Source organism: Anolis carolinensis, chromosome 1 (genome assembly GCF_035594765.1).
Source record: "Anolis carolinensis isolate JA03-04 chromosome 1, rAnoCar3.1.pri, whole genome shotgun sequence".
In the NCBI taxonomy this organism is placed as follows: domain Eukaryota; kingdom Metazoa; phylum Chordata; class Lepidosauria; order Squamata; family Dactyloidae; genus Anolis; species Anolis carolinensis.
This window is the reverse complement of record NC_085841.1, coordinates 106,652,821-106,670,194: the sequence shown is the minus strand read 5'-3', so window position 1 is coordinate 106,670,194 and position 17,374 is coordinate 106,652,821. Positions and strand designations below refer to the sequence as shown.

Genomic DNA, 17,374 nt, shown 5'->3' with positions numbered 1-17,374 from the left:
CGCCGCCTACAATATCTCATTGACTGGGTGGGTTTTGGCCCTGAGGAACGCTCTTGGGAAGACGCCTCCACAGTCCATGCTCCTGATCTAACCCGTCGCTTTCATCAGACCTATCCCACCAAACCACGACCTCGCGCCTCGGGGAGAGGGCCCCAGTTTGGGAGGGGCCTTGAGGAGGGGGATAGTGTGATGACCCATGGGCCTTGTAGTCCTGCTCAGGACATTGTAATTCCTGATGAAGATGAAAACTTGGGTTTTTTACCTTCCCAGTCTGAACTGGATTCCTCTCAGCCAGATCTTTCCCAGGCAGATCTGGGAACCTTGCACCTGCAAGAAAGTTGTCTCCCAGAAGTATGTCAAACAAGCCCAGAGCCTACTTCTCCCGTATTCTTGCGCCGGGAGTTTTGTAAACAACAGAGAAGTTTGGATTCAGCTTCGCGCAGGAGTGCGAGGATTGCAGCTAAGAATGTGGCCAATTAAGACTGCTTCTCGTGAGAATCTTTGGGGAGTCTCACATCTGGTCTCAGAGTTAGCTTTCGGTTCTGATTCCCAGAGAACTGCTTCGGCGGGAAAGCTAGACTCTATTTAGGTGTTTTACCCGCGTAGTAACTTCGCGGAGTCAATTCGTCAGCCTTCGGAGCGAGTTGTGTCTGGACAGCGCGCTCCGATTCAAGCCTCGCTCCAGCTCAAGCCTTGCCTTGCTATCCAGCCTTCGCCTTGCTTCCCAGCCTTGTTTATCTACGGACTTTGCCTTGTTTCCAAGGATCAATCCTTGCCTTGTTCCACGGATTTATCAAGTTATTCCACGGACCTTGTTCTTGTTCTTAGTTACCTTGTTCCACGTTCAAGCCTTGTTTCAAGTATCAAGTTATTTCCTAGCCTCGCTCAAGTTTCATGGACTAAAGGACCTTGTCATCTCCCCTCACTTTGCTTGGCAAAGTGAGTGTTTCGGTTATTGGATTACAACTTTGGACCTTAATATTTCTTATTGGACATTGCTTTTTTGGACTAATTCTGACCTTTCCTGAAAGGTCTAATTCTGAACTATTTTCTACACTTGTTTTTATTAACTTTATATATTCCTTCAATAAAGATATTAGATAGATTCTGGCCTCTGTGTATGGTTATTGGTGCTCTGCAGCCTGGGTCGTGACACTGAGGTTCTTTGAGTCCATCCTGTAGTGTGAAACAAAGGTGGATGGAGTGGACCAGATAGCCGCTTGACAGATGGAGTCGAGAGGGACACCCCTCAGGAAGGCAGTAGAAGTGGAAAGGCCCCTCGTTGATCTAGGGCAGATCGAAAGGGGGGGGGGGGGTTGGCACTTAGCCAGCTGGTAAGCGAGTTCGATAGCCTGAGCAATCCAGTGTGAGAGTCTTTGAGAAGAAAGTGGTTCGCCCAGCTTATGGGTAGCATAAGCCACAAAAAGTCTAGGCGACTTACGTATGTCCTTAGTCCTGTCCCTGTAGAAAAGGAGGGCTCTTCTGACGTCCAGGAGATGAAGTCTCCGTTCCAAAGAAGAAGAAGGATAAGGAAAAAAGGCAGGAAGTATTATGTCCTGATTAAGGTGAAAAGCAGAGACCACGTTAGGTAGGAAGGTGATGTCCGGGCGAAGAACAGCCCTGTCGTGGTGGAAACGGAGGTAGGGTTCGTCCACCCGAAGAGCAGCCAGTTCCGAAGGCCTGCGCACAGAGGTGATACCGACTAGGAAGGCAGTCTTCCAAGAGAGAAGGTGAAGGTCGGCGGAGGCCATAGGTTCAAAGGGAGCTGAAGCCAGTTGAGAAAGAACGAGTTCGAGGCTCCACCCAGGGATCGGAGGTTGAACTGGAGGATGGAGGTTGTTGTAACCTCGAAGAAAGGTCTTAATGAGGTTGTTAGAAAAGAGAGAGGGTTGTCCGTGACGTTGGAAATGCCAGGAGAGAGCAGCGAGATAGGATTTTATCGAGGCCAGAGAGAGTTGACGATCCGCAAGAGAAAGTAGGAAGTCCAGGACCAGCGGGATCGAAGTAGAGGAGGGATCGACATGTCGGTCCCGAAGGAAGGTTTGGAATTTTGCAAGCTTGTAAGCATAGGCCTTTGACGTGGCCAGCTTATGGGCAGCACGAAGGATCGCCTGCAGGTCTGGGTGGAGAGAATTTAAGGAAGTATCCTCCAAGCAGTTAGGTGTAGGGACGGGACGTCGGGGTGGAGAACCTGTCCCTTCTGTGAAGATAGTAGATGAGGGAGAGTTGGGAGAGTGCGAGGAGGACCCGCACACATCCGGAGTAGAGTTGGGTACCACGGCTGGCGTGGCCATGCACGGGTGATCAGGATGGCTGATGTCGGCGTTAGATAGAGTCTCTCTATTACCCTTGAGATGAGAGGGAAGGGGGGAAAAAGATAGACGGGTTTGAGAGTCCAGTCGAGGAGAAACGCGTCTCCGAGACAGCCCGGAGTCGAGTTTGGAGGCAGTCTCGCTCCGAAGCGAGGAAGTTGAGTGTTTGAGGGGGAGGCAAAAAGGTCTAGAGCTGGCCAGCCCCAATCGTCGAAGACGGATTTCAGGATTTCGGGATCGAGACACCACTCGTGGGGGGAGGTCGTCATTCTGCTCAGAGAGTCCGCTAGCGTGTTTTGAGCACCCGGTAGGTGAACCGCTGAGAGGGTTATGTGTCTCGCTATGCACCATAGCCAAATGTCCATTGAGAGAGCCATAAGCTTCCTCGAGCCCGTACCTCCTTGTTTGTTGATGTAGTACATGGCTACTATGTTGTCCGTTTGGATCAGAACAGTCTTGTGGGAAAGAAAGCGAGCAAAAGCCCGGAGAGCTTTGAAGATTGATAACAGTTCTAGAAAGTGTATGTGGTGAGACTTCTCTTGGATGGATCAAAGGTCCCTGACAGTGAGGTTCGACATGTGGGCTCCCCACGCAAAATTGGAGGCGTTGGTCGTGATGGTGACTGACGGAAGGGGGGAATGAAAGGGAAGTCCCACACAAACGTTCGCTGGGTCCTGCCACCAACGAAGGGAGAGGCGAACTTGGTCCGGTACCGTGAGAAACATTGAGCTCGGATGCCAATGGGGTTTGAAAGAGTCTATAAACCATCTTTGAAGAGGTCTGAGACGCAGTCTGGCGAAAGGAGTGACCATGACCGTGGAGGCCATGTGACCCAGAAGGACCTGGACAGAGTGGGCTCGGATCCTGTGGTTGCGGAGGAGGAGAGAAAGGTGTTGTTGAAGGGCTAGGAACCTGTCCTTCGGTAGGGAGGCGGTTTCCGCGATGGAGTTGAAGAGAGCTCCGATGAAGCGGATTTCTGTGGCCGGGAGGAGTTGGGATTTTTCGACATTCAACTGAAGGCCCAGCCGTTGTAGAAGAGAGAGAGTTTGAGAAACGTGGCTTTGAAGGGATGAGGGGTCGGATGCGACAACCATCCAATCGTCCAAATAAGGAAAGATCATTATGCCCTGTTTCCTTAGGTGCGCTGCCACCACGGCGACCACCTTCGTGAAGACCCTTGGGGCCGTGATGAGGCTGAAAGGAAGAACTGTGAACTGGTAAGACTGTCCCAGGAGTTTGAAGGAGAGGAAGCGCCTGTGAGATCGGCATACCGAGACGTGGAAATACGCATCGCGTAAGTCTATAGAGGCAAAGTAGTCTCCGTGTTGGAGCATTGGGAGAATGGAGGCTACCGAGACCATTCGAAATTTTGAAGGCAGAATGAAGAGGTTTAAGGCCCGCAGGTCGAGGATGGGCCAAAGACCTCCGCCCCTCTTGGGAACCGTAAAGTATCTCGAGAAGAAACCTCGAGTGTCCTGCTCGGAAGGAGAAGGCTGGATTGCGCCCTTCGCCAGAAGGGAGTCCACCTCGGAGCATATCTCCGGTGAAGGGTCGGTGTGGAGGATGTGACCCGTGGGGGGGGCAAAGTTTCGAATTCCAAGGCATAGCCGTCTCTGACAATGCGGAGAACCCAGGCATCTGAGGTGATAGACTCCCATTCGTGGTAGAAAGGAGCTAGGCGATCGCGGAAAGAGCAGAGAGGAAAGTTCTGGTTGGAGCTTAGGAAAGACATGGTAGTGACAGTAGTAGTGAAGGTAGAAAAAGCCCCGAGAGAGTGGGCGTCAGGCCCGTCGTTGGGGTTGTGCCATAGCTGTAGCGCCCTTGCCCCGACCTTTCGGGACCTGGTGCTGGCGGCGAGGTTGTTGTTGACTGTGGTGACTCGAGCTCGACGAGCGTCGAAACGGTTGGTGGCGAAAAGGCTGAGGGAAGTGACGGTATCGTTGAGGGAACCATCGGGTCCGCTGAGCCTGAGGCTGATCGGTCCCGCACTTTGCTGCGAGGATCTTGAAGTCGTGATTGGACTTCAGTTTGTCATCAGTACCTGAGTTGAAAAGACCCTGAGTGTCGAAGGGAAGGTCTTCGATCACTTGTCGAGAGGAATAAGAGAGTCCTGAGGACCGAAGCCATGCATGTCGTCTGATCGCAACTGCGTGGGCAATCATCTTTCCGGCGGTATCGCCGGTGTGCTTAGCCATTTGGATTTGGTGGTGTGCAAGGGAGTCCGCCTCCTGTTGGAGGGTTGAGAGAACTGACCGGTCTTCGTCAGAAAGTTTGGCGAAGAAAGGTTGGGCTTTTTCCCAGAGGATCTGTTGATAAGCGCCCATACAGGCTCCGTAGTTTGCCATGCGGCAAAGGAGGAGAGCGCCGGAGTACAGCTTGCGGCCTACGGCATCGAATCTTTTGCCCTCCCTGTCGGCAGGGGAGTTGGACTGTCGACTTGATGATTGGAAGGCCTTTACCACCATGGAGTTTGGATCAGGGTGATGTTTGAGCCATTCCAGGGCTTCGTCATCGGTTCGGTACCAGGCCTCTATTTTCTTAGAGGTTGGAGGTATCGAAGATGGAGTCTTCCAAGATGCCTGGATTATGTCCAGGAGGTATGGAAGAAAAGGCAGCAAGGTGGCTGGTGGGGCTTGAGCCTGGACCCTTTTGAAAACGGGGTCGGTGACAGCTTTTGAGGTTTGTTTAATTTCCATCCCCAGAGCGTCTGCCATTCTGACCATCTGGTCGGAGAAAGCCCGGATAGTATCCGTCGGAGAGGGTGGGTCGACCTCGTAGGCGTCATGAGGCCGAGAGAGACAACTGAGGCCGAGAGGATCGACTTGGGTGTTCGATATCGGGGTCATCCTCCTCGGGCCCTTGAGGGGACCGGGGAGGAGAAACAAGCGCAGTCCTGTTGAGGTATCACCTCAAGAGCAGCAGGAGCCGGCTGTGGACGAACGCCCTTGGACACAGAAGCCTGGGCGGCACGGGCTAGGCGCGTCATCTGTCTACCCTTCTCGGGTGTCTGAGCCGGAGGAAAAAGCTCTTGTCGAGCCAGAGGGCGTGATGGTGCTGGCTGGGGAGCCTTAATAACTGTCCTGACCGACCGGTCGGGAGAGGCTTGAGCGTCCGCATCCGAGGACTGACCATGAGGAGAAGAAGAAGAGCGGAGGCATTGCGCCGGTTGGATAGGCGAGGATCTCCTGGAGGAGGCCACAGAGGAGGGGACGTCCTTTTTAGAAGAAGCTGAGGAGGACGACCTCTAGATCATTCGCTTCTTTGCTGGAGGTTGCTTCGACGCGACCCTTAGCGATTTTCCCGGTGTCGGTGGAATCGGGCACACAGCTGCCGAGTCAGACTGGGCTCGTATGGATTCCTCCTGGGCCCTCTTAAAGGCAATCTTCATGGCGGAAGAAGATGGCGGCGAAGCCAGGCGGGATCGAGTGGAAATGGCTGAGGTTACCGAACTCGAAGTCGATGAAGGGCCCATTTTGCCCGACCGGGTCGAAACCGTGGCTGTAGTCACCGTGCAGGGCGGTTTGGTCGGTTTAGCTCTCAAAGTTTTCGAGGCCTTGGATGATACCGACGAAGTAGGCCTGGATGCCATCGAGGCAGGGGTGGAAGTAGAAACCTCAGGAGCAAGAGTCTTTTTGTAGAGAGCTGCCCGGAGTCTCGCAGCCCTATTTCTTCGGGCCTGAGCTGTAAAGGCCAGACAAAAACGGCAGGTGCCGATGACGTGACTTTCGCAGAGGCAGAAAAGGCACTTAGCGTGACAGTCGGAATCTGGAATCTTAGTGGCACATTGAGTGCACCGCTTAAAACGCGTAGTCGACATAAGAACGAAGAGTCCGAAGTGAGCTTTGCGGCGGAAAAAAAAGGAACTGGAGAGCGAGCGCGGAGGGCGCCCTTTATACCCTCCGGGGAGAGGGGCGGGGTTACCGCCAAATTTCAAACTTTAGCTTGGAAGAGTATCCGTTGGAGCCTGCGCAGGCGCAGCCTTCTCCATTAGTGTGCATTCACAGAGTACGCGAAGAAAAAACAGACATTCAATACCACCACTAACTCAAATTTCTCACCAACCCCACCAGACAACGCCACAGCAACGCGAGGCCAGGCACAGCTAGTCTCTATATATAAATGTAATGTGTGTTTTTCCAATGGAGTAAATAACAAAACCACTGAACCAAATCACACCAAATTTGGCCACAAAAGACATAGTCATCCCATCTATGTCTTTCAATTTAAAAAACCTAGAAAAATAAAGTCCAAATTACTGAGTACGAGGAAGAGCCGTCCCCTCCCCCCGGCTACTAGTAAGAAGGGTAGGCCACACCCCCTTTAGGCCTCACTCACTTCATTTCCTATCATCCCCTCAGCCACAACAACTGAGGTTTCACTTAGGCCTCTTCCACACTGCCTATAAAATACAGATTATCTGATTTGAAGGCCCGTTCTACACAGCTGTATAAAATCCACACTGAACTGGATTATATGGCAGTGTAGACTCAAGGCCCTTTCACACAACTATATAACCCAGAATGCCAAGGCAGATAATCCACAGTATCTGCTTTGAACTGGATTTTCTTGAGTCCACACTGCCATATAATCCAGTTCAATGTGGATTTTATAGAGCTGTGTAGAAGGGGCCTTCTTATAATCCAGTTCTAAGCAAATAATATTATATTATAAATATCCACGTAATAAAAGTGAAAATCTGTTTTTATGTGGCACGGGTGTCCGCTCAGACAGCCTCCGACCTCCACAAGTAGGCTATAACTCCCAGTGCTGAGGAGCCACCAAGTCACTCTCTCCAAGGACATTGCAAGTTACAGCGAGCACATCCCAGTGTTCCTTTCTCTCCCCATTTGCATGACCCCGTCCACTGTCTCTCCCTTAACCCTTTCCTACCCTTTCCTATGGCAAACAGCAAACAGAGGAATTGATCAGCAAATGAACACTTTGGAGAGATCTGGGGAGAATTCACCATGATTTATAGGAGTTTGAGGGACTGAGATGTTTAGCTCACCTGCAATCTAAGAGCACTCTGAACCCCAAAAACGATGGACCTAGAATCCAACATGGCCAAATTTGCATACTGGAGGGGTTTGGGATGATTGACCTTGACATCCAGGAGTTATAAGGTAAAGGTAAAGGTTTCCCCTGATGTTAAGTCCAGTCGTGACCGACTCTGGGGGTTGCTGCTCATCTCCATTTCTAAGCCGAAGAGCCGGCATTGTCCAAAGACACCTCCAAGGTCATGTGGCCGGCATGACTGCATGGAGTGCCGTTACCTTCCTGCCAGAGCGGTACCTATTGATCTACTCACATTTGCATGTTTTCGAATTGCTAGTTGGCAGGAGCTGGGGCTAACAGCGGGCGCTCATTCCGCTCCTGGGATTTGAACCTGGGACCTTTTCGTCCGCAAGTTATGCAGCTCAGCGCTTTAATTCACTGTGCCACCAGGAGTTATAGGTCACCTGTATTCAGAGAACAGTGAACCAAGCAAGTGATGGATCTGGACCAAATGTGGCACACAGACCCAACATGCCCTGGGAATTTGGGAGTTGTAGTTCACCCTTATCCAGAGTACACTGAACCCAGCAGATGGACCCAATTTGTAACACAGACCCAACATGGTCAATTATGCCTACAGGCAGGGTTTGGGGAGGATGGACCCAAGATTTTTGGGAACTTTAGTTCACCCCAATCCTTATGCATTCATAAAAAACAAAAGCAAACACTTGAGTTTTTTTTCTAAGAAATAGCGTAACATCTGACCAAACTGATATTACCTAACACCCAAACAAGGCCCTTTTCAAATAATACGGGTATCGTCGGGTACCCAAGCTAGTAACATATAAAAATTACTGTGGTATAATAAAACAAAACAATATTATCTTTAAAATCAAGACAGTAAATAAAGAACAACACTCTGAAAACGGGAATTCCAGACAGGAAACAATCAGGGCCAGCTAACACCTCCCAACAAAGGGTTCATGCAAGGACGGAGCAGAGGAGGGAGAAAAGTAGTGTGTATTATCAGTGTCATTATTATTACTATTACTATTATTATTACCATGAAAATTAACACAATCTGGTTCCAAGTGTTATAAAACTCTAAAATCAGAACAAGAAATAAAGAACAACACTCTGAAAACAGAGGAATTTCAGACATGAAACAATCAGGGCCAGTTAGCACCTCCCAACAAAATATTCCCCCAGGGAGGAAGCAGACAGGCTTTGAAGCTGAAAGGCCATTACATGCTAAACATTCTGGCTAATTGCAATATTCATACTTGCCTCCAACAGACAGAAAAAAGGAACAACCAGAAATATTGTATATTAACAAGCTTTAGGAAATAACATATATTATCTACCACCAATTCCTCAATACTTTATTTCCCATTCCACCACACTTGGCCACAACAACGCATGGCTGGGCTCACAACTACAAAGCTTCTGAAGCTTCATGGCTTTCTTCATCAAGCAAAGAGGTTAAAAATCATATAGGATTTCCTGTAGATGTTTGGCCCTTATTTCTATTATTTAGCGTAGCAATGACAAAAAATCAATACAATTAACTTTATCAAGTAAACCATTTTCATTGTAATACTGACTGTAACCTGCCATCACATGGCAACCCTATAAATGAGAAACCTTTAGGAAACCCTGCTATTAACAGCCCTGCTCAGATCTTACATTGCCTTATATTTATTATTTAGATTTCTGCATATACTTGAAATATCAGGGAGGCTGAAAATGAATTTTTGATTTCATCCTAAATATATTACGAACAGAATCCAAGTGAAAGAAGAATGGTTATAGGGTGCAGTGGGGTCAAGTGGCAATTTTTTGCCCCTGCAGGCTGCCCCATTCCATTTTAGATGAACACTGGAAATGACATTGCATGATTTCTTTCTGCCATTTAGGCCAATTTTTCTATTTGTTTTTGGAAGTAGAGTTCAAGGCTGCATATGGCCCATGATATATACTTTCCCAATGGGGAAGATTTTTCAAGGCAGGGCACCAATCACTGACAGTTTTCATTACTAGGGAAAGATCCCATCTGATGTATCTCTGAAGGTGATCGTACAGAAAGAATGGCATTGTTAAGAGCTGATTTCTGCTATTTCTCGAAGACATCATTAATCTTCTCTGTGACGTCTTGAGACCAGCAGGAGGCATTGGGAAAGAGAATTCAAAACCTATGGATGGACTTTTTCCTGTGGGAAAGTTGTGAACGGGGAATGCAGGGAGGCAGGGAGATCAGTAGAAAAACATTTTGTTGTGGGGCAAAATCGCCATTAGGTCTTTTCTATATCTGTAGAGATCTGAGCAATTAATGCTAATTCCAAAAATATCTTTTGTGTATGGTCTTCGTTTCTGGCAAGACCCTGCAGGGACTGATATTAAGATGTGAATCCCTTATTTTTTATAATAATTTTTATTAAGAGAAAAAAAATACATAAAAGTGGGGGAACATTTTTGGTAAACGAAAGTAGGAAAAAGAGAGTAGAAAAAGAAAAAAGAGAGGAAAAGGGGGGGGATGTCCAAAAAAGGGGGAAGGGATGAAGGGAGCAACAAGGTGGGGAAAACAAAAGGGGAAAGTCTGTACTTCCATTCTTCTTCTTTGCAATATTTTAAATCTCTTGCAGTCCTCTTTTATTTTTCTTTACTTGTATGCCTTCTCCCAAATTCTTCAACTTTTCTTTAGGATCTTCCATTCTTATATGTGTTATATTCTTATATGTGTGTGTGTTACATCTTCTACCAAAGCTTTATCTTTCCTTTATATTTTCATATATTCTTAAACAGTCTCCAGTCTGTAGATCTAATATGACCTCCAGTACTTTTTTTCAGAAAAAAATGTTAGTCTATCCATGTCCATAATATCCATTATTTTGCCTAAGAATTCATCTTTGGTTGGAACTTCTTCTCGTTTCCATAATTTAGCATAGACCATTCTTGCTGCAGTAGTCAAGTAAACAAACAGAATATCTTTATTTCTGTCAGGTTTTTCTTCTTCATCTATCAGACTCAACAAGTATTCAGGTCTCAATTGTATTTTCATTTTTAAGTCTCTTGAGCGGTTGCATGTACCATTTTCCAATAATTATTCACCTTTTTACATGTCCACCACATGTGGTAGAATGTTCCTTCTTGATCCCTGCACTTCTAACATTTGTTTTGTGAATTTTTTTACATTGTTCCTAACTTTTTTGGTGTCATGTACGAGAACTGCAGAACCAACTTTGAGAAAGAAGAAAAAAAGAAGATTCTACTCGCCGGAAGGTGAAGAATTGTTTGCTGGACAAGGAGCTGGAAACTTGGATGACGATGAATTGACAGACAACGACGCAGACAAACTTGAAAATAAAGACAATGAGTGATCTTGAATTCCAAAGAAATTGTTATTCAAACAATATTAACGGTTTGAACTCTCCAAATAAACGGAAAAGGGTCTTTCGAACTATTATGATATAGTAGCTTTGCAAGAAATACGCATAAGTCAAAAACATGTGACCCATTTAAATCAAAAGACTCTTGGAAAATAATTTTATTCAGTTGCTTCAGAAAAAAAGAGGGGTGGTATTATATGTGAATAATGATTTTTCACCTGAATTGGCATTCAAAGATGACGATCATAGGATGATGGGAGTTTTAATCCAAAGGAGTCTGTAATATATATGTCCCCAGCAGCCCAAAAACCCAATTTGCCACCAAACTAAAAAAAAGAGTATATTGGAACAAGAATGTGATGATTTAATCATTTTTGGAAATTTCAATGGGGTTATGAATGTTACAATAGATAAAATAGATAAAACAGATAAAAGCAGTAAGAAGAAAATGAGAAAAGAAGAAATGTGTACACTCCCGAAAATGTTTTTAAATTTTAAAGAAGAATTAGATCTACAAGATGAGTAGAGAATTCATAAAATGGGAGAAAGAGACTATACTTTTTCCTCCCACAGACATCAAAGTTGGTCCAGAATCGATATGATCTGGACTACCAGCCCCTTAATTACTAAAACAGATGCTGTAAAAATTTGGCCTAGAGAATTTTCAGATCACAGTCCTCTTCAATGACAATTAATCAGAAATATAGGACTCGAAGATGGAAATTAGAGATGATAATCTACTTGTCTGAACGTATCTCCTCCTATGAGCCAGGAAGAGCCCTAAGGTCATCTGGCGAGGCCCTGCTCTCAGTCCCGCCTGCCTCTCAAGCATGGCTGACGGGAACAAGGGACAGGGCCTTCTCGGTTGTGGCTCCTCGGATGTGGTACACCCTCCCCAGAGATATAAGACAAGCCCCAACCCTTTTGAGTTTTAGAAAAGCCTTAAAACCATGGCTATGTGTCCAGGCTTTTGATGAATAATTGATAAAGATGACCTGGACTGATTTATAGCTAAAGCACGAGGATATTGGATGAATGGATTTTAACCGTATGTTTTTATATTTTGTATTTTTATATTGTATTAATTGTTTGCAATGGATTTTATTTACTGTTATGTTTATTTATGTGTTGAGATCGAATTGTTGCCAGTTGTGTACACTGCCCTGAGTCCCTTCAGGTGAGAAGGGCGGGATATAAATGTTGGGAATAAATAAATAAATAAATAATCAGTTAAAGATGGAGGAAGACATAAAAAAGAATAAAAAGCTATTAAAGGAATTTTTCAAAGATAATATTACACCGGAGGTGAAACCTCAAGTAATCTGGGATGCCTGTAAAGAAGTAATGCGAGGCCATTTTATCCAACAAGCAGCAATAAAAACAAAAGAAGGAATAGAGAACTTAATGAGATCAAAAAAGAAATAGAAGTTAAAGAAAAAGAATTGAAGGAATCCCCAGATGATCGACAAATTATAAGAAAATTAGAGATACTTTAAAAAATGGAAAAATAATTTGGAGTTGAAACAAATGGCCAAGCAACTGAAGTTTTTCAAGCAAAACACTTTTCAAAATTTGAATAAACAAGGGAGATGGCTGGCGAGAAGAATAAGAAAGAAAAGACAAGCCCAACAAATTTTACAAATTATAAAAGGTGATAACATCTTGTCCACTGATAAAGAGATTATGAATGAATTAAAACAAAATTACAAACAGCTATATTCGGCAGACAAGATAGAGAAATCAGATATCATACAATATCTGGAAAAATCGAAGTTACAAAAGATCACAGACAAACAGAGAGAACAACTAAATAAAGAGATCTTTGAACAAGAGATCTATAAAGTGATAAAATTGATGGACATAAGTAAATCCCCAGGTCCAGATGGCTTCACAACAAGTTTTTATAAAATTATGAAGGAAGAAGTTACACCACATTTAAAGAAGATAATGAACCAGATTCTAAATCAAAAAGAGATTCCGAAGACAGGGAGATCTGCAAATATTATAATGCTACACAAAGAGAACACAGATGGGCATGATGTCAAGAATTACAGACCTATCTCCTTATTGAACACGGATTATAAAATCTTCACAAATATCATGGCTAATTGGCTGAAGAATTTCTTGAGTGAATGGATAGACGAAGACCAGACAGGTTTCTTCCCGAACAGACATTTGAAAGACTATGTCAGGAATATTCGTGACTTAATGAAATATTACGAAACTAACTCACAAAAAGAATTGGCCAGTGTAGCACTCGATGCAGAGAAGGCCTTTGATAATTTAAACTGGGATTTCTTCAAATTGTTATTAAAAGAACTAGATTTTGGGTTCCAATTTCAAAATGGTCTTGGAGCAATCTATAACCATCAAAATGCCAAGATCACAATTAATGGACAATTTTTGGAAGAATTCGAAATAAGTAAGGGTACGAGACAGGGGTGACCTTGATCACCCTTAATCTTTATCTTGGCCATGGAGATATTGTTAAAAATATAAGAGAAGACAGAGAGCTCAAAGGTGCAATTATTGGAAAGCAAACGTACAAAATTAGAGTTTATGCGGATGATCTTATCTGCATTATGGAAGATCCCAGAACAAATATAAAGGAATGGCTGAACAAGACTGAAGAATATGGAAAATTAGCGGGCCTGAAAGTAAGAAAAAGGCGATGGTATTAACCAAAAATATGACAAGAACCAAGAAGAATTGAAAGAGATGTCAGATTTACAAATAAAGACAAAGATAAAGTATCTAGGCCTGGAAATTACGCCAAAAATGCCCAACTCTTCTTTAAAATAAATTTTTATTCAGGTTTTTTCAAATCAACAATGACACAGACATGGACATATAATAAAGTAAAATAAGCAAAATTGAGAGCAGGGTTGAAAATATGAAAAAGGAAGGAAAGAGAGAGAACCAAAAAAAGAAAAGAAAAAAGAGAGAAAAAAGAAAAAAAAGAAAAAGACAAACCAAAAGAAATAACACTAAAATCGACTTCCATCCCTTGCATGGTGACATTAAGGTTCTTTTTTCTTCATAACTTCTCATATTTATTCTGGTAGCTCGGTCCGCTCCTATTCTCATATTGTAAGGCTCAGTTTTTAATTTTGCATACTTGGATCTCATATGATAATTCTCATTTTTTCCTCTCTTAAGTAATTTTTAACCAATTCCCAGTCGGTTTCCTTTCTTGGACGGCTTTGGCTATTATTTGGCAGGTATGTTAATTTGTCCATATTCATTATTTCTAATATCTTATTCATCCAACTCTTGAAGAACAATTATGAAACAAAGTGTAAAGAAATTCGAAAGGAGCTAGAAAATTGGAAATGGTTAAAATTATCACTAATGGATAGAATTGTGGCAATAAAAATGAATGTACTCCTGAAAATGCTATACCTGTGTAGTGTCTCAGAGACCCCCGAGTCATGACCCCGTTGCCATTACGGAGCAGACCGAAGAAGAGATGGGGTTTCTGCCATTTCCGCACGATTCCGCTCCCTTCCAGATGTCCCCTGTTGACAGTTTTAGCCCACAGTTAATTAAAAAGGGCCTTGACTCACAGCCCGGTTCTCCAGAGAATGCTATGTTTGACCGCAAATTGTTTTGGGAGGCTTCGCGCGCAGAAAAGCAGATTTGGAGGAGAAGCGCTCAATTAGCAGAGAAAGCAAGCATTAATTAAGCCGGTTCCCTTAAGAGTTCTCAGGGAGGATTGCATCTGGCAAATTGTTGACTTTAGTCATTTTCCCTTGGGAAAGAGTTCAGACACCTGGCTGGAGAGGAGAGCAAAGTCCCATAAAAGTTCTGGGCGCCAACTGGGCACCAACGTGTCTGTTGAGGAATTCACATCGACTCTAGTTCTGCAGCGCGCTACTCTCGAGTAGACCGGCATTGCATCTCATCTCCCTGTCAAGCCTGGACAGCGATTCAGATTTACCACGACTAACTTTGCCTTGCCTTGCATCCTAGCCTCGGATTGAGCCCTGGAACTCTTTGACAGATCTTGCCTTAATCCCCACTCAAACAGCCTAAAGGTTTGAGTGTGTTTCGGTTATTGGATTTAAAACTTTGAACTCTAATACTGGACATCTACTTTCATATTACTGGACTATATTTGACCTTTCCTGAAAGGTCTACTGCTGGACTATATACTTTGCTTATTTTTAGTTGTCTCCTTTATTTCCTTAATAAAGATATTAGATTGTTTATTGGCCTTCGTGTCTGATTCCCAGTGCTCACGCTGCCCTGAGGTGTCACAATCTGTTCCAAAATCTTCCCATACTTAGGAATATAAATTTTTTTAAAGAATGGAACAAAGACTTATTAAAGTTAGTATGGCAAGACAAAAAACCCAACAATTAAATATGTAAACATGACTGACATGAAACAAAGAGGAGGCTTTGGCCTCCCTGACCTTAAACTTTATTATGAAACATATGGTGTAGTACGAATTTAAAAATGGGCCTGGGAGTATGGTCCCCAAAATAAGGCCTGTGGGCTGGATGCAGCCCTCCAAGGTCATTTTACCTGGCCCTCACCCTCAGTTTTAGACTTAGGCTCGCCCTAAGTCTGAAATGACTTGAAGGCACACAACAACAACGTTAATAAACTTGTCTAGCTCATCAGCAAGAAACAGGCCCACACTTCCCATTGAAATTCAGGTAAGTTTATGTTGGTTAAAATTGTTCTTATTTTTAAATACTGTATTGTTCTTCCATTTTTTTGCACTACAAATAAGACATGTGCAGTGTGCATAGGAATTTTTTCGTATTTTTTTCCAAACTATAGTCCATCCCGCCCCCTCCCAACACTCTGAGGGACTCCTTTAAAAGTTTGAGGACCCCTGGTTAAGACGGTTGTTTCATACCAGCAGAATTTTAGTGATCAAGGTGAAAGGGAAAAACTGCGTGCTTTGAGAAATTAAATGCTTCATTGAAAAAAAAATAGCTTCTCGGTACACAAGTTGAAATAATGATCTAAATGTATTAAGTAGAAAGACAATTCATGTCATTACTGTACTTTCTTTGCCTTTTTTCCACTCTTGGCTTCACTAATCATAGATATTCTAACCTCTTATATTCACTGTCAGCTTTGATTGATGCCAATAAACTCTTTAATCAGCTATGACAACTTTCAACAAGAGCACTTCACAGCTCACAGAAATCAATCCGTTCACATTTTTTTCCTCTTTCAATCACTTTGTTGTCCATGTTTACCTATTACTGTAGTAGATAAAATGAAAGACATACTTGTAAGGTATAAATATAAGGATGTCGTACCCTTTGAGAGAGGATGATTATTCAAAAATATTAAATTAGAACATGTGAAAAAAGGTAAGAGAGAACAAAATGAAATTTGAAAATTCACAAACCTTCTCCCACTCACCCCTTCGATTCACTACACACAAGGACAGAAGGCAGAATGGGATCTACTGGTTGATATAGGTGATCTGAGGTAGATCAATGACAGAAACAAACATTCTCCTCTCTAATAATTTACTGAAATATAGAAAGCTATTGATGAGGGTGACTGGATTTTTAAAGATAGTATATACATTTTGTTCTGACAATGAAATCAATTTCTTGGGCTCCGTATTCTGAAGATTTGTGTTCTGAACCAGGCTTCCTATGGTAGGTTTCAGGGTTTTAATAATAATTCAAAAAAAACAAGCAAACAAACAGAAGAGATCCCCCTAAGGCAGAAATCTGCAGACTTCTACCATGCCTAACTATTAGAACCTTTCCAGCTAATAATGAACAAAAACATACAATGAAATTAGCAGTCTGGAAACAGCAGTGACTGGTTTTTCTGTGTTCTAAAACAGGAACAAAGTCATTGAGATTGCCTCTCCATGCTCCATTTCAAAGGCATGTTATAGGAAGATATCAACGCCATTAATGTTTCTCTAGTTATGGTGGGACAGATGACTGCCTGAAAAGAGTTTCTGCAAGTATGACAGCAAGATGGAAACTCCACTGGGGCTCAGGCTGGTTCAAATGGCAATTCTGTAGAAGCTCCAGTTAATCACTGGAATAAGGATACAGTGTTCCCTCACTTATCGCTGGGGTTAGGTTCCAAAACCACCCGCAATAAGTGAAAATCCACGAAGTAGGGACACTGTATTTATTTTAATATTTATACATTATTTTAGTAGTTATACACTATTTTAAGTCTTTATCAACCAATTGTGTGTTGATAAATCGCCTCCTTCTCCTCCTGTTGCCACCTGGGTCCTTCCTTTTCTCTCCCTTTGGCTTCTCCTTCCTCCCTTCCTTAGGCTGTAAATTGTAATTTTTTAATGATTTATAATAGTCTTTTAGAGTTTACTGAAAAACTGCGAAACAGAGAATCCGTGGAAAGTGAACCACGAAATAGCGAGGGAACATTGTAATCCAAGTAATGAAGACAATTGCTCTTGAGCAATATTTCTCTGCTGAGGGTGCCAGGAGAATGCCTTGATTTTCCAGGGAGATTAAGATAATGAAGAAATAGGAGTGATGACTAACAGAACTGTGGAGGAAAACTCAGGACAAATTTGAATAGATGCAAGCCAAAGCATTTAAGTCCTGAACCGGTGCTTGGCAGCTGTGTCGGACTGGATGAGGGCAAACAAATTGAAACTAAATCCAGACAAGACAGAGGTACTTCTGGTCAATGTGTTGTCGAAGGCTTTCATGG

General features: G+C 43.6%; 1 protein-coding gene across 1 annotated transcript in view; it reads right to left on the bottom strand.

Annotated features, from left to right (window-relative positions):
* Window positions 1-17,374, bottom strand: part of ascc3 (activating signal cointegrator 1 complex subunit 3) — a 370,189-nt gene that overhangs the window by 259,843 nt on the left and 92,972 nt on the right. The window lies entirely within an intron of this gene.